Below are 26291 nucleotides of genomic sequence, written 5' to 3' on the forward strand. Positions count from 1 at the left end.
GAGAAGGAGTCTGCTGGATAGGTTTGACAAAGCGACAAACAGCCATCTAATAAATTGTAATGAGAGTCAATTAATGGCAGGAGATCAAGCAGACACAGTAGGAGGCCTTATGGGAGGCTACAAATGTAGCAGACCCTGCATAAAACATACAAATATAGGCTGTACAGAGATGGGCGTACCAACTATACCGTGGTGGTAAGCACCAATCGCATTAAGATGGACCCTAATGGAGGCGGTCTTCAAGCTAGCCTCAGACAGGTGTAGAAGCAGTTTTTGTATGGGGCAGGAGAATGGATCTAGGGCATTCTGTTCATACCACACAGAAAACCTTCTCCACTTCAGTTCCTAGGACTTTCTAGTGGAAGGCTTTCTAGAAGCCACCAGGACCTGAGAAACGTCTTCCAAAAGATCAAGTGGTTGCAAAATTAACCTCTCAACATGAAGGCTGTAAGCGACAGAGCCTTGAGGTTGGAATGCCGCAACCTGCCTTGATCCTGCATGATGAGATCTGGGGAAGTCCCCAGACTGATCGGTCTCCAGATGGACAACTCTCGAAGGAGTACAAATGAGATCTGTCTCGGCCAGTAAGGGGCTATGAGACTTATAGTCCTTCTGTCCTCGCGAAGCTTCAAAAGAGTCTTCACCGCTAAGGGATCGGAGGATTTGTTTACAGAAGACCTGTGCCCCAAGGGCAGGAGAGGACATCTGAGGCTGGTTTGCCATCTTTCCTGTGCGAGCAGCACAACTGAGGCACCTTCCTGTTGCAGGGAGACACAAACAGATCTACATCCAGGCTCCCTCAGAGGCAGAATATACGATTTAATACCTCCTGGTCCAGGGACCACTCATTGGGTCTGAAGGCTCAACTCAGCCTGTCCGGTACCATGTTCTCCATCCCGGCCAGGTACATGGCCCAGAGCACCATCCCGTGGGATAGGACCCATGACCAGATCTGGACTGCTTCATGACACAGGAGGTACAATCCCGTGCCTCCCTGCTTGTTGACATATTACATGGCTACCTGGTTGTCGGTCTAGATCAGGACAACTTTTTGGCAGTTGATCACAAAGCCCATAGCGTGTACCTGATCACCCGGAGCTCCAAGAAGTCGATTCAACATGAACGTTACTGAGCAGACCATAAGCCTTGGGTGCTGAGCCCATCCACATGAGCTTCCCCAGCCCAAGGTAGATGCATCTATGGTTAACACAATTTTGAGTGGGACGACTCCAACTTCCAGATTGGAAAGTGCCAGCCACCAGGACACACAGGGTGACTCTGATGCGAACTTGGAAACTATAATTGGCTTGCCACCACTGAGTCCTCAGCGTCCATTGGGCTCTGTGCATGTGTAATCATGCCAAGGGGGTAACATGGATGGTCACGGTCATGTGGCCCAACAACCTCAATGGGCTCTGCTGAACTTCCGCCACAATGGCCTCTATTGCCTCTGGTGCAAGATTAGATTGTAAGCCCTGTGGTGATAGGGAAATACCTCTATTACCCGAACGTAACCCACTTTGAAGTGCCAAAAAGCGGAATATAAAAATATAAATAAATAAAATAGATTTTGTGACAGCCCTCTGGCGCAGCAGAAAAATCTTGGCCTGAGCCGTGTCTAGCAGGGTTCCAATGTAGTCCAATTTAGGTGACGGACTGAGACGTGACTTTAGGTAGTTGAGAACAAACCCTAGGGACTTCAACACCTGAATGGTCAAGCGTATGGACCTGGCTGCTCCTACATGAGACGTGCTCTTGACCAGCCAATCATCCAGATAGAGAAAAACATGCACTGAGTCTGTGGAGATGCGCCACTACCATGATGAGACATTTTGTGAATACCCGTAGGGTGGACATGAGCCCAAAAGGCAACAATCAGTACTGGAAATGCTGTTCCCCCACTACAAACTAGAGATACTTCCTGTGACAATGAACGATCTCGATGTAGGTTGAGGGAGCAAAGCCAGTCCCCTTGTTGCAAAAGGGAAATCAAGGTGCCCAGGGAAACCATCTTGAACTTTTTTTTTTTTGGTAGAAATTTGTTCAAGGCCCTCAGGTCTAGGATTGGATGGAGTCCTTCTGTTCTCTTTGGAATCAGGAAGTACCTGGAATAAAATCCCCGTCCTCCTTCATGTGGTGGAATGGGTTCAGCTGCTATGGCCCATAAGAGTGAGGTGAGTTCCGCTAGTAGTACTTCCTAATGCACTACCTGTCCCCAATACAGGCAACAGAGGGCAATTTGGTGGGACACCCAATAGATTTAATTGAAATTGATTTAATTGAAGCAATATGAAATTATGTGCCGTATTGTGAACCATTGTGATGGTATCTAGCTTAATGACTGTATAGAAAAGATTTTAAATAAATAAGTAAATAAATAAATACCCCAATGGATAATGATCAGAACCCACGATCACTGTATCAGTAGAAGGTGGCCCCCGTGCCTCACCGGGCACTGGACCCAGCCTGGGAACAGACGCCAGGTGAGTCAGTAAGGCACCGATGAGCACACTGAACTCCAGAAGCCGTACAAGAATGGGCATTACCAACTCCAGTTCCATCTGTGCCACAGGACCGTGGCCCTGGAGCACCCGCTCCACTATCAGCTGGACTCTACACTATAGCTCCTCCTTGAACGTTGCAGGTGCCTACCCCGACTGGGAGGAAGGATGGATGGCCAGATCTTCCTCAGACCCTCGAGGGGAATCGGCAACTGGCACCAGGACCAGTGGAGACCGTCGCGAACCCCGGGCATCAATGGAGGACTGGCACACCTCACAATGGGTTTCACTTTGGGGGCAGTGCAGCAAAACTGGTGCATCCGTGTGCCTGGCACCATGCATTGATGGGGACTGATGCCGATGCTTCTTGGTCTTCCCATGATGCTCGGCCCGGTCTTTCACCTGTGCGGGAAGTCGAAGATGATGAATCTGGTGTCCTCGATCCAGAGGAGATCGACAATGTTCAGCCTCCAGCACCCCTATCCACCAGCAACCTCGATGGAACCAATGGTCCCACCGATGTCGATGGCGACATGTCCATCAGTGCGGGTCCAAGATCCTTAGATGCCAATGCCACCATAAGTGGGTTGGATATCTTCGACCCGGAGATGTGCGCCATCTTGTCAAGTCTAAGCAGACATCCCTTCGGAGTCAACTCATCGCAAAAGCGGCAACGTCAGATGTCATGCAATGTCCCCAGGCAGAGGATGCAGACTTCATGCGGATCGGTAATTGACATGGTCCATGGGCACATTGGCCAAAACTAGACCTGGCCATGACGGAGTGAAATAAAAGGACTGAAGGACAGAATGGTAGCAGCGGGCATCTATGACCCGTGCGCACCGAGGCACTGCCACCATGGGGGAATTGACCGCGAAAGTAAGCTTACCCGAAGTCATCGAAAATCCTAACTGGGGCACTATGGAAAGGCACTAAGAGGGACCTGGCGATGAAACAGAGATTAAAAATTGTTAAAAAGCAAAAAATATTTTCCTCTAGGCCAAAAAGCCAAACTTTTTAAGAGCTCAATCAACTGCGAGGCTCACAGCTCTGTGGAATAAAAGACTGAAGAGTGACCTCATGTACCTAGTCAAAGTTCCTAGAAGATTTAACATACGTTTTCCACATCGGGCTCCATCTGATGTCGTCACCCTCGTGTGAGGACTACCACATGCTGCTTGTCCTTGGGGAACTATAGAAATGATTAGTAGTAGTAGGAAAAGAACAAGCTTCTGATTCACAGTGCACAGTTCTCTCTCTGTCCCTGCTCTCATATACTCTGTATCAGGCACCTACTGCATCTCTCTTCCCCTCTTCTGCCTCTTGTCCTGACAGATTGCTCACTAAATCCCTGCAAATGTGAATGAAGCTTTTCATGCAGCAGGATGGTAGCAAGGAGGTTTTTTTTCCCTTCAGCAGTTTGCAGATCTGAACATAGATCAGTAGTTTTTTGGTTTGTTTTTTTTTGGGGGGGGGGGGGGGAGGAGGGAAGGAATGGCAACACTGACCTTAAGCTACAGGCTCCTATTTGCTGCCAGCGGGGAACTACTGTGCATCAGTATGGAGTGCTGTGTTTCTAGTAACCCGGGTTACACACAAATATTTTGAGGGTTTACCTTCACATCATGATTTAAAAAAAAAAAAAAAAAAAAGGGTGTTTCTCTGGCATAATTATTTTTCAGAGAACTGCTCTGTTTTCACCAAATTTTTATAATTTAAAAAAAAATTGGGACAGTTTGACAACTGTAGGAGTTTTTCACTTTTCAGATATGATTTGCTGCTGCTGCTGCTTCTGTTGCTGCATCAGGGTTTTGGCTTTGCTTCTTTAGTCTGGTGGATGGTTTTTTTCCTCCTCCTTTGGGCTTTCAGGTCAGTCAGAACTGGGTTCTACTAAAGCTACCACCCCATGGTTCACCTTTTGTGAGGCTGCTTTCAAATCCTAAGCACTTCTCTACAATAAATACAATTCTTATAGACTCGTTTGATACGTATGCATGTCTTGACTAGCTTGTAAACTCCTTTGAGTAGGTGCTGTGTCTCCTGTGCATCTGTACAGCGCTGTGTATATCTAGTAGCATTTTAGAAATGATAAATAGTAGTAGCAGTAGGGCTGGGGATGCTATAAAGATAGTACTCAAAGTGACTAGACTCTGGGTGCATGCATACTGGGTTCTGGTGGGGGTGGGGTGGGGGAAGAGGATATTTTTGTTGTTGTTGTTTAGTGGTTGAAACAAAAAACACAAGTTAGTTGCAAATGAAGACTTTCAGACTGGATTTGAATATGGCCAGAGTGAGAGCATGATACACAAGATTCAGGGCGGGTATTTCTGGCAGATGGCACAGCAAGGTGAAAAGTGCGGAGTTAGGAATTGGGCAGTGGAGAAGGGCACGGATGAGAGCGACTCATCTGATGAATGGAATTCACAAGGAAGGATGTAGGAAGAGAGGATAATGAGCTGCAGACTGAATGCGTTTATAGGTAAGACGTTTGAATTATATGCGGAAGCAGATGAAGAGGAAGCATAGCAACCTGAGAAGAGGGATTACATAGTCATGGTAATATTGAAGGATCTGCAGAGTTTTGAATAAATTGCAGTACAGGCATGGGGAATTTTCTTATACAAAAATGGTGAAAAAAAAAATTTCAACAAGGATATCAGGACAGTTGGAATAAGACTTTAAAAAAACCCTCAAAAAAGGTAGGATTTGGAGGCAGGATTTGAATATAGCCAGAGGGAGCATGATGCACAGACTCAGGAAGTCTATTCCAGGCATATGGCAGAACTAGATGAAAAGCATAGAGTCAGGAACTGGCAGTGGAAGAGGACACAGATAAGACCAACTTGCTAGATAAATAGAGATTTTTGGTGTAGGGAAAAATGAGAGGTGAGATAAGGAGCTCCAGAATCAATGCACTCATAGTTGAGTAAGGGAAGCTTAAACTGCATGCAGAAGTGGATGAGGAACCAGTATAGAGAGTTGAGAAGATAGGTTACACGTTCATAGCAATACTGAAGGAAGATAGTCATGCAGCTGAATTTTAAACAAACTTTAGTTGGTACAGATGACTCAGTGGGAGACCTGCGAGGAGCAGACTGCAAATGGGAAGTGAAGACAGAACAGGTAAGCATTTGGATAGCGAGTTCAAAGAGGAAGGGGTGGATTTTATTGTTTCGAAACATTTTAAGGGTGTTTTGGATGCGTGCAAAGAAGAGGGAAGTCTGGAGAGAGAGAGAGAGTCAAAGATGACCCCCAAGGTAACAGGCTGAGGAAACCAGGAAAATGACAGTGTTATCCGCAAAGATAAAGGAGGAAAGAATAAAGCAGATTTGGGGAAAGAGGAAGATAAGACATTCTGCCTTAGCCATGTTACGTTTAAGGTCACCATATGACATCCAGAGAGCAATACCACACAAACAGGCTGAGATTTGAGATGGAATTCTTGGTAAAAGTTTCTGTGTCACCCATATGTGAGGACTACCATCCTGCTTGTCCTTGGAGAACTATATGTAACCCATCTTCTCATCTGGGGAGGTTCAGAGGTATTTAGTGAAGAGAGGTTTGGATGTTTGCGCCCCCAAGCGGGAGCTGCAGATGGTGGTCTTGAATACTTTTGGAAAAGGAACAAGGGCTGGAGACCTGTGAGCCTTTTTCTACTCCCTAGAAGCAGCAAGCACCAGTGACAGCATAACATCAGGCACAGAGAGATCTTTGAAAATAAGACGGTATTTCCCATTTTGTTTGTGGGGAGGTTTTTTGATCCACCCCTCCTCAGTGGGAAATGGACAGCCAGTTTCCTGTCCCCCATAGACTTTTCCTTCAGAGAAGTCACAGACCAGTGAAATCAGGAAGAAGGACCTAGATCATGGAGACACCCCGCAGGATCTCCACCCAAAGGGACCAGGACACAGGCTGGGTGACCGGGAATTAACAATTGGACTCAGGCAAGATTTTTCCAGGACTAAATGGAATCCCCTCAGGTAAGTGTTCCCTGGCCCATAGAACAGCAGCATAAACTTAACACCAGGATCCCCAAGAGACAGGAAACATACCCAAAGGAAGACTAAGAACTGTAAACCAGACAACTATAATATCAACCCTTTAGATAAATTGGACTTTGATTTAAACTTTAAAGAATCAGTAAACTAACACCTAGTACCTTGTCCTGCTTGTTTGTCCCAGGAACAGCATTAAAGTTATTAAGGAAGAAGAAGCTAGAAGCACACGACTGTCTGGGCCATAAGCTTCAGCTTTCCCCCCACAAAAAGAACCCAAGCCCTTGGGACAAAGAGAGAAGGGAGAAGCGCTAGCCGGGGCAGCCCCAGAGATAAAATTAGTTTGTGTGCTCTTGAAAAGTAGAACTCCCCAACAAAGGGTTACAGACACACACACACACACACACAGAGATACACCTCATAAGGTTTGCTGGTGTTGTGGAGTGGCATTCTGCTTATATCTAGTGACTGGGGCCAGACCAGAGACCATCTCATTACAGTTAGTTTCATCAAAGGCGTGTACTTGGAACAAGGCATAAAAGCTCACCCCTAAAAAGATAGGCAAAAAGAACTGTAGGACTTTATCCTAAATCTTATCTGCTGAAGGACATACCAATAATAATCAAGGGCTACGTTTTCATGAAAAAATACAAGGTTTTGCTAGAGAACAGTCATCTCTGAATCATTGCGCCATGCTACCATTTATGATGAATAAGGTAATTTGTGAAGGCACACTGGGGAGAAACATTATCAGTCTGTTCAACAGGAACTAGAATGAAACAGCTCAGACAGCACAACTCGCAAGAATTCTTAAATATTTTATCCCTAAAGAGCTGCAATCTACAATGCCAGATGCTCAATACCATCCCTTCTCAAAGGATTACTAACTTGTGTGTATGATTTAGCTAGCATGCAACTGGCATGAATAATATGAATTTCCTCCCCAACCATAACAGCAGCAACAGCAGCTAATTTTAAAACACTTCATTCATCTCTCCTGGAAAATGATTCTGCCCTCTGCAGAACAAACACACTGTGTCGTATGTAGCCATAGATCATGATATAGGAGGGGTTCTCTTTGACAAAGACATATTGATGTCGAAACTAGGGTTGTAAATACTGTTAAAAATGTACACCCATTTAAAAAACGGAAACAACAAGCATTTAATCGTTAACCAGTACGAGCAGATGACAGGAGGAGACAGTACTGGGGCAGAGCCAGAACTCGAGTCCAGAAGAGGCGCAGCAGCAGCTCTTGGAGCTTATCTGGTCTCTCAGATGTCACAATGACAGCAATGGTGGCCCACCACTGGAGCCAGCCCAGAGCCAGTCATGCCCCCCAAAGCACATAATGCCAGTCTCTATCGCACACTCCTCCAGGATCCACCTCCTCCTTTCGTAAAGGAGCTAATGTATTAAACCGTTAAACAGCAAGGCTCAAAACTAAACAGTAAGATAAAAAAACGTATTGGTTAACTGTTATTAATTTTGTATTCTTAGTCAAAACACAACCGCATCAAAACAGAGGGTAACTTCATGCCAGGGAAGAGCTCTTGACAAAATGTTCTGTTTGCTGAATTATGCTAAACGTATGCTCTGATTAAAGGAAAGAAAGTAGGGTTTCAAGTTACTACAGATGTATAATTTTCAGATAATTGCATATTTGCATGAGAATTAAGTCAGTTTGCATAGGGACACATCACAAAATTATGTTCCCTATTTAATGAGGGGCACATCACAAGATTATCATATCTGCCACATAAGCCATTTAACAGGGTAAACAGAAAGCCACAGGGCAATACCCTGGGACACAATGGCAACAATATATGCTGCTGAACACAGTTTTCCCCTCCTAAAAAAAAAGCCTGGTTGTCAAATAATACAAATTCGTAAGGAATACTTGGAATTTCAGATTAATCAGGACATGCAGAAACTGACTCCAATCAGATACATTCTTTTGTTATCTCAGTGTTAATCTCTCTTTTGCCTTCTCTTCATTCCAAGTTGTATTTTATCCCTGTTTTATTGTAACTGCTACCTTATTCTTCTATCACATGTTAATGTTTTTAAGTTATTAAGTATTTATTCTGTTGTCACACCTTGTTATTTGTAAACCGGCATGATGCGACTCCCATCGCGAATGCCAGTATATAAGAAATTTAAATAAATAAAATAAAATGTGCAAATTTAGTTCACAAATTCTAATTTTAAGTACCATCAAAGCTTATGATCGTAGTTGGCTGTCCTCGGAAATCGAATTGCTGGATACAAGGCATGTAAGGAGTCACAAAATGGAAGAGCATGAGCTCAAAGCACTATCGAGCTGGCACTGCCTGGCTCGCAAGGTATGGGTCAGGCCCCGACAGGTGGTAGAAAAGACACCCACCAGCTGGAGCCAAAGCACAAAGTCTTCACCTAAACTAATCCCTTCCTCCGCAGGTTGCGTCTTTGGATTCTGGGGGCCAGCAGGGCTTATAGAGAACAGACCATCTGGAGCCTGGCACCCAAGCAAAGGTATTGGCGGCAAGTTAGCAGCACCGATAGCCAGGCAATGGTCAGGGCAAACGGCAGAGATGATATCCAGGCAATGGTCAAAGCAGGGAATCAGTCCAGAGTTGGGGAGACAGATGAGGAACATGGCAGAAGGGCAAAGGCATGGACAGAATACCAGACAGAATAACTTGTGGGCTTTGAACCAGGGAGACTAGGGTTCAAATCCCACTGCTGCTCCTTGTGACCTTGGGCAAGTCACTTTACCTTCCATTGCCTCAGGTACAAACTTATAGAGTCATTCATTATTTTCCAATGTGCCAGTATCAGATGCGGTAGGGTCTTATTGCATGCAATAAAGCCCTATCGCACGCGATACTGGCTGCATCGCAGCAGTATTATTTAAATTAGGGGAAGGGGAGGAGTGCGGGCAGGGTTTGGATGGAGTTATCTCCCGGCAGCGCTGCAGGCGATAAAGTTTTTCACATTATCGCTGGCAGCACCGTGGGAAATAGCTACACCTTTTTCCGTGGCGCTACAGGGCGATAGTGTACGGTGTGGCCTCACTACCGCGATGCAGCCAGCTGCCCACTATCGCTCCCCCCTGCTCCTTTTTTTTTCGCTACTCATCATTGAATCTAGGGGTTAGATTGTGAGCTCTCTGGGGACAGAGAAATACCTACAAGTACCTGAATGTAATCCACTTTGAAATGCCGAAAAGTGGAATATAAAATAAATAGATAAATAAATAATAGACAGGACCGACAGAAGTGGGCAGGACTGACCGGTTACTAGCAATAGGCAGGCTGGACTAGAACAGAAGAGCAAGGCAGGAAGATAAGACCCTGGAACAAGGCAAGGTTGGGCTGAAACACAGGTAGGCAGCAAGGCAGGACAAAGCAGGTAAAACTAGCACCAACTGAAATGCTGGGAGACCTTTTACTGAGGCAAAGATGAGGAGCAGAGCCGGTATTTAAATACAGTACTCAATGATGACAGCTTCTTGATGTAAATCTATTCCTGCCGCTGGGCCTTTAAGTAACAAGGAGAGGCGCACGCACACAGTTGATGAAACATGTGACTGATGGCCATGTGTGTGGTTTTTCCCATTAGAAAAATGAATCAACCCATGCAAGGCCACAGGCAGACCCTAGCTACCTTCAGAAGCAGCTAAGGCAAAACTAGCATTAAAGAACCAGCTGTGAAGGAGAAATGTACAACTGACAAGATACGGTGGACCTGTGGCAAACAGAGAAATCAAGTGAGAGCCTAAGCCTACTGAGTCTCCATGATATGCAAGTTTATCACATGCATATATATTGTGGATATCCTGAAAACACGACTGGATGTGGAGTCACCCAGGACAGATTTGGGAAGCAGGCGAGTAGGTCAGCCAGGTGTTGGGGGAAAGGAACCTGTTGTACAAAAGGCTTTAGCTAACTGGAGCCACACGCCCTGCAGTAAGGTTGTTGCTGTCAGAGTATTGGTTGTTAATGCTTTTATGGCATGGCAGTTTTGATGTCATTTGTTTGGCAATGTTTTTTGGTGCATCAGAATATGCCTGGTTTTAGAGGGAGTTTGCTTTGTTGTTAATGAGATCTAAAACCTAATTAAATATTATCAAAAACTGTAATTCAATAGAAGCAAAAAAAAGGCATATCATCATCATATCTTAAATGCAATCATGTCTCTTTTCACCCCTACTACCTAACAAGATAGAGACTAGTAATCAATTGGATACAGGGTCAAGATTAAAGCCATACAGATCTAAGGGTCATTTGTTGGGGCCAGGGTCACACTCATGTCTACTTATAGGTTATATAAACTAGCATAAAAAATAAAGATTATTTAAAATGAGTCTCCAACCTGTGGTGTCAGCATACTTTTTTCCACTTGGCCGTAGGTGACAAAGTACCTGGCTATTACTCTGTGTGGTGTGTGAGGTGAACTTAGTCTGGACGAACACAGTGATCGGATCTTATGTTTTCTTTTGTGCAGTGCACATTTCAAATCCTCCTCTGCTCTACAGCTGCAGTTTTGATACTGCTATGGTTTTGTGCTGCTAGAATCTCAGTAATGATATATTTTTGTCTTAGTTGTGCCAGAGAACTGGGACCATGGGCCAATGCCCCAGTGTTAAACCATATCCAGTTCTAACAAACAGTTCTAACAATTAGACTTCTTGAGAGCAATTTTCTAGCATTTCTTGCATAGTCTGCTTTTAAAGATTGCAGGTTGTCCCAGTATGTGTTTACACACACCAGCAGAAAGTTTCACCTGCTCCTGAGCAGGAGTAAAATATTTCTGAGGACATCTGAAAATGGAAAGCATGGTGCACGAAATGCTTTTCCCCCGCCCTGGATTGCCTCTTCCCAGTGCAGGTAAACAGTTCACGCAAAAATGTGGTTTCGTGCAAACTTTTTACACGTACAAACCCCTAATTGATTTTCAAAGTGTCACTTACATGCACAAAACAACCCCAAAATGAAGGCTAAGATTCAAGTAGTTACAAAACAATTTCACTTAGGAAGAGAAACATTTGTGTAGCCAAAGCAGCATTCAAACTCGCAAAACACATCAGCTTCCAGTGCAAAATACAGGATACAAAGAAAGGCTTGCCTCTGTTTGAAATAAATACAAGTCACTTCATAATAATGGAAGCAATATTGCAACTGAAGAAAATGGCTTTGTATCAGAAATACTTTTGAAACTCACATTCCCGATAACCTATTTATACAGCATTGCTCAAATGCTTTCATGTCCTATGCCTCCGCAATACACTGGCAAATGGGAGATGTAATCAGGACTCATGCAAGAATCCTTGTTATCAAGTCCAATAAACGATAATTATACGCAACACTAGCAAGTGCTCCATGAAATGTTCTTAAAAACAAGGCATTACAGAGTAATTTGGCACTGCCCAGCTGTAGCTAATTGGAAGAGGGAGTATACACACAGCTGTCGCACCTTTAATGGCCTCTACAGTGACAAATCCTTTGGTAAAAATTAGGCTGTTAATGTATACAGTACGTTTGTTTGAAAACTTGAGATCCAAAAAAAAAAAGCTGGCAGCCCCAGCAATGATTTCCAGATGACATCTGCTCATTTACTACCTAAATATAGTCATTTTCCCCCCCTACTAGTTACTTTAGGGTTGCAATGACCATGCTCCTCCTTTCTGTGCCAGCATCATAATTATCAGCCTGCTCCAGTGTCACTAGTACAATCTCTCCAATCCTTTCAGCACCTGGGAGCACTTCTCCAACCTAACCCTTTAAGCCCCTCAACCGGATTTGCTTTCTGGCTTTCAGGATATTTACAATGAATATTCATAAGATTTTGCTATCTACTTGCTCTAAGAACCAGGTTAATTTTCATGTTTTGGGTATCCTGTTTGCAAGCCTCAAGGAACAGACTCGAGACTCGCTGATCCAACATTAAGTGACCCTGTTCGGTTTGTGTGTGTTAAGTCAGCTGTGAAGATTCAAAGGGTTGCTCTTGTTAGACGGTAGCTGTATGTCCTCGATGGCTCTGACTGATAGGCACAATCTTTTTTTTCCTAACACCTGCTACAGGTAAGCAACTCTGCTTTATACAGCAATCATGCTTGGCTTTCTCAATGATGGCTTTGAGTGCCATTTATTTGCTCTCTGGAGTTGCACTAATGGATATGTATGAAGAGGTCCACAGCATCAGAACGTTGCAGAAATGATTAGACTGGAGTGAAGAGGAGGCGGGACCAGGAAGTTGTATGATTTTTGCTGTTTTATATTCTGATGTTTTATGACAGTTGAGCGGTTTTGTTGTTGTGCCACCACTTTGGTCAATTTTTCTGGAAAGGCAGTCTATAAATGGTTAAATTTCTGCATTGGTCTGTTAAAATCCTTGCAAGGCAGTAACCCATACATCTTGACTGAAGTAGCATGGAACAGAAATAGAAAGTAAAGAAAATTTCCCTTGCAGTTAACAGAAAATATACTTTTTTTCCCCTCTCTTTCTGTAAAATGCTTCAGATAAAAAAAAATAAATAAATAAAACTTAACGAACTCTGAACATAATCGTGTTTGACCTTTTACGTATGAGTCCATGCAACGTACTGATCTTTAGTTTCCTTCACATTTGCTCTGTAAACAAAAACAAAAAAAAACTAGCTTTCTTTGCAGTCTTTCATTTCACATTCTCAGAGGAAAGCAGGAAGTTAGTCCTCACAATGGGTGACATCATCAGATGGAGCTCGATGCGGAAAACTTATGTCACAGTTTCACTTAGTCATAGAAACTTTCACTATGCACACTGAGCATGCCCAGCATGCTCTATACCACGCTTGGTCACTCTCCAGTCTCTTTTTCCGCTGAGCTGTCAGCATCGCGGTTGGATTGAGCTCTAAAAAATTGGGTTTTTTGCCTGTGGAAAACTTCATTTTTGCGGTTTTTCGCTGTCTCTCTTCGAAAGTCCGCTGCCAAGTCCCTCTTGGTACCTCCCAGTAGGGTCCCCAGTCAGGGTTTTTGGTGTTCGGGTAAGTTTCCTTTCACGGTCAGCTCCCCCATGGTGGCAGTGCCTCGGTGCCTGTTTTCCATCAACGCCTTCCACCATTGTTCCGTGTTTTTACGCTTCGCGCTGTCATGACCACATCTGGCTACCGCCAATGCACCCAGTGCCTGAAGACCATATCGATCACCAATCCTCATGAGGTTTGCATCCTCTGCCTGGGTGCATCTCATGAAGTCTGGGGTTGCCGCTTGTGTGACCAGATGACCCCGAAGGGACAACTGTTTTGACTCGACATGGTGGAGAACCTCTTCGGGGGTGAAGAAGTCTGAGCCACCCATGCTCATTCACTTCTGGAAAAGCTGTGTGCTCACTGTTGCCTTACTGAACCCAGCTGGCGTTGGTTCCTGGGATGACACCAGTGACCGACGGGGCACAGAGGCCTCCCCCTTCCAATACAGTGGTTGTCACCAGTTCCTCCGAGGAAGAAGCTCTGCCGAGGCTCGCAGAGATACTGAAGTCGGCAGTCCCTTGTCCAGTTCCATCGGTGCCTGCACCTCTGGACATCAGCCGAGACCTAGGACCCTATCTCCCCTGTGGTATACAGTGAGGATGAGGGTCCCTATGACCCCTGGGGGGTGATGATCAGATGGAATCCTCCTCTGAGGATTCAGATGGTCTCCTGTCAGATCCTTCTCCTCCAGAGGAGCAAAGGAGGTCCCCACCTGAGGACTTGACCTTCACAGAGTTCGTCAGGGCAATAACGGAAGCCATCCTGTTCAACTTTTGACTGAAGACAAACACCAGGCACAAAATGCTTGAGCTTCTTCAATTTCTGCAACCTAAGGAGATTGTCACAGTCCCAGTACACGAGATCCTTATGGAGTTGCTGCTGAAGATGTGGGAACACCCCCTCACAATGTTGCCTGGGAATAGGAAGGCAGACAGGGTTTACCTCATCCAGAAGACTGCCAGATTTAATAAGTGTCAGCTGCCCCACCAATCGATGGTGGTCAAATCCGCCCTCAAGAGGGCCAGGCGCTCTCAGACCCAATCTTGTGCCCCCAGGGAAGAACTACAGAGTGTTGGGAAACTCTTGGGAGGAAGGTGTTCCAAGGGGCCATGCTTTTTGACTGCATGTCTGCCTACAAACTCTATATGAGCCAATACTCATGGGACATCTGGAAGCAGGTACAGGAGTTGGCTGAGCAGCTGCCTCAACAGCAGCAAGACATCCTCATGTCACTGATGCACAAGGGTTTGAAGTGCAGAAAACACTATGTTCGTGCAACCTACGATGTTTTCGAAACATCATCGAGGGTCTCTGCAGCGGGAATCAGAGCCCACAGACTGGCATGGCTGCGGGCCTCAAATCTCAGACCAGAGGTTCAGGAATGGCTCGCTGACGTGCCGTGCACCGGAAAGTCTCTCTTCAGAGCTAGGGTGAAGGATGTTGTGGCCCAACTCCAGGACCATCATGAAACCTTCCAACAGCTCTCCACCATCACTCCGGATCAGTCCTCCTCATCCAGAAGGTTGTCAAGGCAGGGGCCCAGGAAGTCTCTCTTTCACCAGAAGTACTATCCTCTGCCTCCTCAATCCCATACACACCATCAGGGCTCCCACGGCCATTCCAGGCAGCAGAGAGCTCCCAAGCCTTAGCCGGCACCTCAGTCAACTCCGGGGATGGGGTTTTGACTGAGCAGAAGGGAGCATAAGCCATAAGAACATAACATAAGAACAAAAGATATGCCATACTGGGTCAGACCAAGGGTCCATCAAGCCCAGTATCCTGTTTCCAACAGTGGCCAATCCAAGTCACAAGTACCTGGCAAGTACCCAACATTAAATAGATCACAAGCTTCTATGCTTATTAATTACAGTCATAGCAGTTTATGGATTTATCCTCTAAGAACTTATTCAAACCTTTTTTAAACCCAGTTACACTAACTATTGTAATCACATCCTCTGGTAATGAATTCCAGAGCTTAATATGTGCTGAGTGAAAAAGAATTATCTTTGTTTGTTTTAAATGAACTACTTGCTAACTTCATGGAATGCCCCCTGCTTCTTCTATTGCCTGAGAGATTAAATAATCAATTTACCTTAACTTTTCAAGTCTATTCATGATTTTGTAGACTTCTATCACACCCCCCCCCCCTCAGTCGTCCCTTCTCCAGACTGAACAGCCCTAACTTTTTTAGCCTTTCCTCATAGGGCAGCCATTCCATACTCCTTAATACTTTGGTTGCCCTTCTCTGCACTTTCTCCAATGCAGCTATATCCTTTTTGAGATATGGTGACCAGAACTGCACACAGTGTTCAAGGTGCAGTTTCACCATGAAGCGATACAGAGGCATTATGACATCTTCCGTTTTATTTTCCATTCCCTTTTTAATAATTCCTAACATTCTGTTTGCTTTTTTGATTGCCACAGCACACTGAACCAGTTACATGTAACCTTGGTTGATGAACTCTCTGATCAGGGGCAGGCTGCGAATCAGTGGCCCAGTGTAACCTCAGACCAGTGGGTTTTATCAATCTTCCGCCAAGGGTACCAATTAAACCTACTGCGGGTCCCGCCAAATTGCCCCCCCCCCCCCGTGCTCATCTTGGGGGCCAGTAGTGCATTAGTTAGTGCTACAAACTAAGCTCTCCTCCCTCTTAATAGCCAGGACAGTCCAGCCCTTACCACCAAGGCAAAGGGGATTCTACTCCAGGTTCTTCCTGATTCCAAAGACAACGGGGGGATTCCGTCCCATCCTAGATCTGAGGGCCCTGAACAAGTTTCTAAGAAAAGAAAAGTTCAAGATGGTTTCCCTGGGCACCTTGATTCCCCTTTTGCAAAAAGGGGACTGGCAATGCTCTCTCGACCTAAAGGACGATAACATCCATATCGAGATCTTCCCTGGTCACAGGAAGTATCTCTGACTTGTGGTGGGGAAACAGCACTTCCAGTACCGGGTGTTGCCGGTCAGGCTTGCATCCACTCTAGGAGTCTTTACAAAATGCCTGGCTGTGGTGGCAGCTCCTCACCGCAGACTGGGAGTGCATGTTTTCCCATATCGGGACAATTGGCTGGTCAAGAGCATGTCTCAGGCAAGGGCCATCTGGTCCCTGCGCTTGACCACTCGGATGTTGGGAATCACTAGGGTTCGTTCTCAACTACCCAATGTCCTATCTCACTCTGTCACCTAAATTGGACTTCATTGGAGCTCTGCTAGACACCGCTCATGCCAGGGCCTTTCTGCTGCACCAGAGGGCCATCGCTCTGACGACCACTGCGAAAGAGGTGCAACAGAGGCAGCAGGTACCAGCTTGGCACATATTCAGGCTCTTGGGCCACGCGGCCATGACCAACCATATCACCGATTAAGGGATCACAAGTTAGAAATATGCAGATAAAAGCTGTTCTGCCATTCTTTGCACTTCCCCCTCCCCTCTCTTTCTGTTCCCTGAAGATATAAGGAGGTAGGGAGGGACAAGAGAGGAGAAGGAGTTGGATTAGGGAGGGTTGTTCTTTGCTTTTCACTGTGCTCCGTCTATTCCAGGCTCACATCCCCTCCCCTCCCATCCAGATCCTTGCAAGCTGCCTGGGAGGGTAGGGGCTAGAGTAGGAAGCAGAGGGCTGATCTCTGCTGCCTGAAATGTTGGGCACTGGCCAATAGAGACATTGAGGCACAGGCTTATGTGCTTATGCCCATAGGCAGAAAGCAGCCTTGCCTATGACAACCAGGCTAGCTGCCCCCTTTGCCCCCCCCCCCCCTCCTCCTAGTCCCAGCTCTGGTTGCCAGTTCACTGATTATTTTCAGACCCGAGGAAAGAAAAAGAATAGGACTCCGTGTTTTATGACTGAATATGTATTTTATGTATGTAGCTGATGTTTATATATGTATGTAATCTGAGGATATTTTATTGTACACTGATTTTGTGTTCTTGAAAGTTAATTTAAAAAAAAAAAAATTGCCCTCGCTATCCAGTGCGCCTACTGTTGTATTTGCAAACAAAAAAAAACAAAATAGCTGAATCTGCATCTCGCTATGCATGAGCTGCAATCACAACTGAGCCTGTCTGGAAGCCCCCCCCCGAGTACTGTTAACTTGTGAGTGGAGCTTTGCCCAGAACTTATCTGCATTAGTTAGGGTATCTATAGTCTAGCTAACACTCTACATACCCTGGCCTGAAACTAAGGGTATCAGAGTTTTCAATTGGCTTTAAAGATGCTACTAGTATAAGCTTTAAGAGTCTTATATGCAATGAAGAAACTTCAGGAAAATACAACCAAACCCCTCAACAAAACTATTAACAATTATTTGATGGCATCATTCAACCAATCCTCTTATATGGGAGTAAGGACTGGGGTCTATCTAACTCCCAAACTATAGAGAATGAGTCAAAATCCAGAGAGAAATGTTACACCTCCAGTTCTTCAACCAGACAAAGATGGCAACTTTCAAAATGACGCACAGGCGCATGTGTGCGCATCCGTCTGCCCACGCCTAGGGACGCTGCTACGGTGAACCCTTGACTTATGAACTCAATTCGTTCCAGAGGGCTGGTTGTAACAAGTTGGTTGTAAGTCACGACTATTTTTTTTCATAAGAAATAATGGAAATACCCATAATGTGTTCCAAACCTCCCAAAGCACCCCTTACCTAACATTTTCATAATAAAAAAGGGTTGTATAATGTGCATAATTACCAGAAACGCCTATAATTTTCCTAGTGTACTCACAAAAAAGTTATAAAGTGTGCCTAGCCTACCGAAAACAACAATTTCATACTGTACTCACCAAGGAGGGGGAGGATTGCCCCCTCCCCACCCCCTCAGAGCACATCTCTGGCCCCCAAACACTCATTTCCCCCTCCCAGCATACTCATTCCTCCCCTCCTGATACCTTGCTGTAGCCGGCTGAGTGCTACACTCCTTCTGCTACTGCACGGAAGCTTCCTTGGTCACCAGTGATGCTGTTGCTTGCTGCATTGCCGTGCCGGGTCTGCCTATGTGCTCCTGTGAGCATTTGCAGCTCTGGGTGCGCCTGAGATGGACAGGCCTCATCGGCGGCAGTAGCAGCCGCCAATCACTGCAACAGCAGAAGTCCCACCCACCAAGCCCAAAAAAACACGATTGACAGGAAAAAAAACCGCCCAATTAGAAGCAACCGCATGCACGAGCGGATACACATGGCCTTGGCCGGCATTCAGGTTGTAACTCAAAACTAAAATTTTGGTTGTAATCCAAGTTGTTCGTATGTCAAGCCGCTTGTAACTCAAAGAGTCCACAGTATTTTATAACAGACGCACGTACATGTGAGCATATTATAAAACAGCTTGACTGTGCACAAAACTGCGTGCAATTTTAAGTGGGTGCATGGCTGGGCACCCAAAAGCTGATTCTACCACGCAATTAGGGTGTTTTTAAAAGACACATGGCACTGACGTCATTGCCAGTTTTCCCAGTTAAGGGATATGACTTCCCAATCCCCCCTAGTTTAAACAGCCTTCCTTCCCCCATTAGCTCCTACACTTAAAACCCCACTGACCAGCCTACATGTTTTTGTTTTATAACTTTCACGGCATCCATAGCAGAAGTAAAGTTACACGGCAGTGGACCCTGGCGCATGCCAGTACACGCAAGTATTTATACACACGTCTTAGTCCAGCCCCAATAAGGCCGGACCCTGCCCCTTTTTGGGAACTTTTAATTTGTGCGCAAAGCAGCACATACGCGCGAACCCGGGCCAGCCGACATATTCGCACCAGGCTTTAAAAATTCACCTGTATGTGTCCACAGAGACATTCCTAATAATGGGTGCACAGCAGAATTAGTATGTTTCCATAAGAATATAAGAACATAAGAAATTGCCAGGCTGGGTCAGACCAAGGGTCCATCAAGCCCATCATCCTGTTTCCAACAGAGGTCAAACCAGGCCACAAGAACCTGGCAATTACCCAAACACCAAGAAGATCCCATGCTACTGATGCAATCAATAGCAGTGGCTATTCCCTAAGTAAACTTGATTACTAGCAGGTAATGGACTTCTTCTCCAAGAACTTATCCAAACCTTTTTTGAACCTAGCTACACTAACTGCACTAACCACATCCTCTGGCAACAAATTCCAGAGCTTTAGTGTGCATTGAGTGAAAAAGAATTTTCTCCGATTAGTCTTAAATGTGCCACATGCTAACTTCATGGAATGCCCCCTAGTCCTTCTATTATTTGAAAGTGTAAATAACCGATTCATGATCTTAAAGACCTCTATCATTTCATCATTCAGCTGTCTCTTCTCCCAAGCTGAACAGCTCTAACCTCTTCAGCTTTTCCTCATAGGGGAGCTGTTCCCACCCCTTTATCATTTTGGTTGCCCTTCTCTTCGCAACTATATCTTTTTTGAGATGTGGCGAGCAGAATTGTACACAGTATTCAAGGTGCGGTCTCACCATGGAGTGATACAGAGGCATTATGACATTTTCATTTTATTAACCATTCCCTTCCTAATAATTCCTAACATTGTTTGCTTTTTTGACTGCTGCAGCACACTGAGCCATTACTCACCATGCAAAAAAAAAAAAAGATTAAATTTAGAGAATCCTGTGGATTTCTACTAAGATAATTTTTTCATCTGTATTGGGGGGGGGGGGCGGGGGGCAGAGATAGTTTATTGTAGGTTGTAGCTTCCCCATATGAGAGTCTGAGATGGTAAGCTCTGACTATATATAAACCCCTGCCATCATCTTAACTTGTGGAATTTTTAGTTGACACTTCTATTGGCAGCATTTATTTTTTAAATATATCTATCTCTCTCGCTCTCTCTCTCTCTATATATATATATATATTGAAATCTAGGTAAAGTAAAGACGACAGGATTTTTTTTTACACTTTCCTTCCTCTAATGTTGATGTCCCCTCTACCTAAGAATTATTCTTTTGGTATTTTTCCTCAAGTAGCCTAGGGTACAGGGTCTCAGTTCTTCTACAATCTTGAGGAAGTGGTATCTCTTATAGAGGGAACCTGAAGACCATCAGAGTCCTTGTGGAAGAATGAATGTTAATTCCTGGGGAAAGAAGGAGTAGGAGAAGCTGGAAGACCCACAACGTATATCCACGACCATGTCATTGAGATTCCACAGAGAAGAGGAACATGAAGGTACCACCCATGTAAGAAGCTAAGGAAAGAGGAAAATACTGAACAGCAGCAATAAAGGAGGAAGCTTAAAAACTACTCCAGCGACTGGAAAGTTAAAGGAACAAAAAATTAATTGGAATTGGTTTTAACCATTTAATACATTTACTGAAAGAGGAGGTCACAAATTTATTGGAGTTCTAAGTTGTAAAAATGTCATAATAAATATCAAGAGCTGTAAGAAACCTGTTTTTCAACTATTCCATCTTTTACCAGTAAAAATTAAAATTGGAAACCACATCAGCTTCCAGTGTGATTATTAGTGCTGTGGTTCTTGGGTTCCTACAATGAGACACTAGCCCAGGGGTTACATTCAAATTCTGCACTCTATGAAAAAGCACACACTGCAACTATGTAGCAAAGCTGTCACACCAATCCGGCGCTAACAGCTGGAACTCAAAGTACTACAATCCAGCATAAGAAAAGGCTGAAATGCAAATACTGAAATGTGCCTTGAACACCAAATTGGGTGGTGCAAACTGGAAAACAGAAAAAGATGAACTGCTACAGATCCCTACGCAGAAAATACAAGCTAGCAGAGTAAGTCACTTTGAACACAAATACAAAAACATTTTGGGGCCTGTTTCTGCTCTAAGTGCATGCAAAGAACAAACTTGTGCGAAAGGATTTCTGCCTTAAGTGTGCCCGCAGAGCAGAGAACTGTACTAATACGAAAATGTATTTTTCCTCTGGAGCCTGGCTGCACCAGCAGCCCTGAAAGTATGTATAGCAAGCCAGGAGGGCTAGTTCTGCCCAGACTGTAAGGGACATAAAGTGAGTCAGAACAGGATGAGCTAGGATTTTTTTCTCTCTTTTTCCAAAGAAAAAAAAAAGTAGAGGGCTTTTTTGTTTGTATTGTTGAGCAGGGTGGTGTTGGTCCTCAGAGACCCAAAAAGCCTTGGCTACAAGAGCACCAGGGCATACTAAGCCAAAATGGAGCAAATACAGGGCTTCACAAAGGGATAGCAGCAAATAGAGACAGTGGTATAAGCCTAGTATGTGCAGCAATAAGTCCTACAAGAGAATTTGAACAAGCCACAGGCTTCTTTGAGACAGATTACAGAAGCTACAAACTGTTGAACATGCCCAGGACACCCAGCAAGTCCTGCTGGAGCAACTAATCAAACAGTAGGCTTCTGTGATATAGTTGGTGGAAGCCCTGCAAGCTGTTATAGTCAACCTATCCCTCTGAACCCCATGATACCTAAAATAAACCCAGGAGAAGACCTAGATTATTTCTTATTGAACTTCGAACAAACCACCCAGTTTGTGGATTGGCCAGAATCTACCCGGACAACCTATTTGGGAAATTTACTGGCAGGAAGCAGTCAGGCTGCCTTTCAAATTGCAAATCCGGATGCAAAGGCTAGCTATTCAGGAGGTTAAATCTGCTATACTTCAGAGAGCTGTGTGCACCCCAGAAGTATACTGGCAAAAAGTTCTGGCAGGGAAACCTCCACCCAGGAGAGAGTCCACAGAGCCTCTTCTATCGCCCAAGAGATATAGAATGGAAGTGGCCTGAACCTGAAGGAAAAACTGGCATGGAAGCTGCCAACCTCATCCTCCTGTAGCAGAGGAGTTCCACCCACCCATGTGTCGTTCATAGCTGACCCTCAAATCCGCCTTAGAAGTTGCTAATGCCTTCTATCAAGTGCCACGGGGTGCTCTGGCACTGACTGGGCAAGAAAGACAGTCAGCAGTGGCTCCTGAATTCCATAGTTGGGAAACAAAACATTCAGATAAGGGACAGCAACCAGATTTAGACCCACAGGCATGCTTCCATTGTGGAGCGAGAGGGCATGTCGCCAAAGGATGGCCCTGGACTGAAGAAGTTATGGATGTCAATTTAACGACATCCCACAGTTGTAATTCTGTTGACATTCTTCGTCCTGGACTTAGTAAATCTGTGGTCCCAGTTGAGTTGGATGAGATCCCTACACAAGCCCTGGCAGACTCAGGGAGCATAAAGACTTTTATTCAGCAGAAGCTAGTCCAGAAAGTACATAAAGACTCTCACCTGCATACATGGTAACTATCAACAATAACAACCAGCCAGGTTATGCTGACAGTCCTGGCTTTACAAGCCAATATAGAGAGTCAAGAATACTACCCAAACTCCCCTGTTGTTCAGCAATGAGACTATTCACAGTTCAAGACTCTTTAAACTTATGGACAGAGTTCCACTTGAGGTAGAGAATGATCCCCACCACTCCACAATTCATAATTTCTCCAGAGGGCAACGGGGAGAGTAACCACAATAGTTTTAGACGTACCCCAAGGGGAAGATGTGCTGGTCATGTCTACCCAGGAAGAGAGGAGAAATAGGAAGCGAGTCCTTAGGGCCAAGGACAATAGTCCAACTTCCCCCTTATTTGTAATGAAGAAAGAAATAAAGCATCAAGTAGCAAAGGAAATCCAGATTTCTCACTTTATCCACTTCAATTGATTCAAAATGCTGCAGCCCGGATATTAACCAGAACCTCTCCACGTCATCATATCACTCCTATCCTACAATCTTTGCATTGGTTACCCATAAAGTTTAGAATAAAATACAAAATTCTTTCCATCATTCACAGCCTAATTCATAATCATACATCCACCTGGCTCTGTTCACTACCAAGGATCTATAAACCAACACAACATTTAAGATCACTCAACCAAAATCTACTAGACATTCCCTCACCCAAACAAGCCAGACTAGATCTCACCAGAAAGAGAGCCTTTTCAATAGCCGGACCAATAATCTGGAACTCCTTACCAAATCCTCTTCGTTCAATATCCAATCCCTCTCATTTCAAAAAACTCTCTCAAAACCCACCTTTTTCAACTAGCATTCAATACCTCATCTAATTAAACTTTTATTATCACCCAAACTACAATTACAAAGCTACTTACACTCTCCATAACCTTCACTCTATACATTTTTAATTGACATACCACCTCTGCAATATTAATTCAACCCTTATATTTTACATTTTCTCACCTACCCAGAAATAAGTCCCATGGCACCACTTTTTATTTATAAAAGTCTTTCATGCTAGCACTCTGACTAGCTATTGATTATTTTATGTATATTTTAAAAAATCTATTTTATTTTGATTATTTTTATGTTTTATTTCACCCTTGTAAACCGTTTTTGACAAAAATTTATTTTAAAAAAAACGGTATATAAATGCTTTTAAATAAATAAATAAATAATTCCTGTCCAAAAGAGGTAACCCTGATAGGGGCAGGTGTTCAACCTGGGAAGGTCAAGCTGAGGGGTATATAAAATAAGTGTATTTCAAGACCCCCCTTAAAAGATCAGAACCAGACATTTAGCCTAGTCCAACTTAAGGCACAGCCCAGAAAGGAACTTTTGTCACAGGACATTTCCCTAAACAGAGGAAGAAGAGAGCAAACCCAGAAGGGAACAGAGAGGCCCTGGGAATGAGGAAAAGCAGCTCCTACTATAAGACTGACTTACTGCTGTAACTTTTAATTTAGAACTGCTAACATAAGCAGACCTTTCTACCTGTTTTCTGTAATATTGTAAATAATAAAGCTGTTTCTGTGGCGAAAAGGCCAAAGTCCGGACCACTCTGTCCTCCGGCATTCTTATAAAACCAAAGATCGCTTGCACTACCACATGCCGCTTCCCTGTATGCTGAAAAGGGTGATAAAAAGAAGACACCAGAGGTCAAGACTCACAGATTGTCTGTTTCCATCCTAACAGAGTTCCAATTCTTTAATTTAGTCTTTTACAGTACTAGAATCTTCACCACCCCAATGCCAGGTACTAGAACATCAAGATCAGGCAGTACTGCCATGCAGGGACTATGAAAGAACTGCTCATTATCCCCTTCTTCCTTCAGGTCTGTGTGTGTGTCTGTGTGTGTGTCTCTCTCTCTCTGTGTCTCTGTGTGTGTGTGTGTGTGTGTGTGTGTGTGTGTCTGTGTGTGTGTATCTCTGTGTCTGTGTCTGTCTGTCTGTGTGTGTGTCTCTCTCTCTCTGTCTGTGTCTGTCTGTGTGTGTGTGTCTGTCTGTCTGTGTCTCTCTCTCTCTGTCTGTGTGTGTGTGTCTGTCTGTGTCTGTCTGTGTGTGTGTGTCTCTGTCTGTGTGTGTGTCTCTCTCTCTGTGTGTCTCTCTCTCTCTCTGTGTCTGTGTGTGTCTCTCTCTGTGTGTCTGTGTGTCTGTGTCTGTGTGTGTGTCTCTCTCTGTGTCTGTGTGTGTCTCTGCGTGTGTCTGTGCGTGTCTGTGTGGTTGTTTTTTTTTGGTTTTTTTAAAGTGTACACATGTGGTAGAAAAAGTGAGCAGATATTTCACTGTCCCCCTAGCTGTAGGGTGTGGTGAATGGGAGAAACAAAAAGAATACGGTGAGGGAATACAGCAAGGGAAATGAGGAATGGAAAGGGCAAACTGAGAGATAGTAGAAGAGATAGAGAAGGAAGAGGCATGAGGCCAGGTGAAAAATGGGGCTTACAGAAGGGAAGATGAGTGTAAGCATGGTGATCTAGTTTTTAAAGAGACAATGAATATTCATAGATGCATTTCATCTAAGAACAAAATTCGTATGTTTTGGTTACCCTGAAAAGCAGACCAGTTTGGAGGCCTCAATTACTTAAATCAGGCACCTCCATCTTACAATGACTGCATATTGCCTCAGAAAGGGTAGACACCAAATATTTATGAAGCTGTGCCAAAAATAGTAAAAAATATTTTATCAGAGTTTTAGCCAATCTTCTGTATAGGGCTTTTTTAATGCACAGAACCAAAGCTAGCTGCTTAATTTATAACTACCATACTTCCATCTTACAATAAGTGACGGTAACTTTCAAAGTGGTGCACGGGCACACATGTTCATTGGCCCACACCCAGGGACACAGCCATTTTTTTTTAAACATATACACACATATGTGCATGTTATAAAATAGCCTGACTGCACACACGTGCACTAAATTTTAAGTGGGCATGCGCCAGTGCGTGAAAATGCCGCTTCTACAGCATGAAGGGATTTTAAAAGAGACACGCGCGCCAACAACATGGCTAGTTTTCCCAGTTTGTTCTCAGTTCGCTCAGTTAAGGGATAGGTCTTCCAAACCACCTAGTTTAATGCCTCCCTTCCCCCGTTAGTCCCGACCTTTAAAACCCCGCTGATCTGCCTAGATTTTTTTTTGTTTTACAACTTACACGTCATCCATAGCAGAAGTAAAGTTATGTGGCAGGGGACTCCAGCGCGTGCAGAGCGCGTATTTATGCACGTTTTGGCTAAAAATCACGAAATTCCCAGACCACACCCCGCCTCTTTTTCGAAGCTTTTTATTTGTACGCGCATATCAAGGTGGCTTTTAAAAATCCACTTGGTGTGCGCCGGCCCGAAATATTCGCGCCTCCCCTAATTTTGGCACCTGCCTCACTTTTAAAATTCACCTTTAATGTTTTAGGGTACAATGACTGTTTTACCATACTTTGTCACAAATTAACTTGTGGCTTGAAAAGCTATTGAATCTAACATCTGCACAAGCAGATGTTAATCTTAAAAAATTTTTTGTTTTGTTTATAGTAGCACAGTAGAAGGCACACTTCTAAAACCAAATGCCTATAGTGCTTAAATAAAGAGATTATAACTATTTACCAAGAGAAATCTATCAAGGG

General features: G+C 44.3%; 1 protein-coding gene across 6 annotated transcripts in view; it reads right to left on the minus strand.

Moving 5' to 3' along the window:
* The window catches only part of EPB41L4A (erythrocyte membrane protein band 4.1 like 4A), a 726290-nt gene that overhangs the window by 581009 nt on the left and 118990 nt on the right, over window positions 1–26291 (minus strand). Inside the window, exon 1 of one of the 6 annotated variants that reach the window (XM_029571803.1) lies at window positions 11702–11717. The exons of the other annotated variants lie outside the window; for them this stretch is intronic. The gene's annotated coding sequence lies outside the window, so the exon portion shown is untranslated. Of the gene's footprint in view, window positions 1–11701; window positions 11718–26291 lie in introns of those variants that run through there. 6 annotated transcript variants of the gene reach the window in all.

The sequence above is a fragment of the Rhinatrema bivittatum genome, chromosome 1, assembly GCF_901001135.1.
Source record: "Rhinatrema bivittatum chromosome 1, aRhiBiv1.1, whole genome shotgun sequence".
Classification (NCBI taxonomy): Eukaryota; Metazoa; Chordata; class Amphibia; order Gymnophiona; family Rhinatrematidae; genus Rhinatrema; species Rhinatrema bivittatum.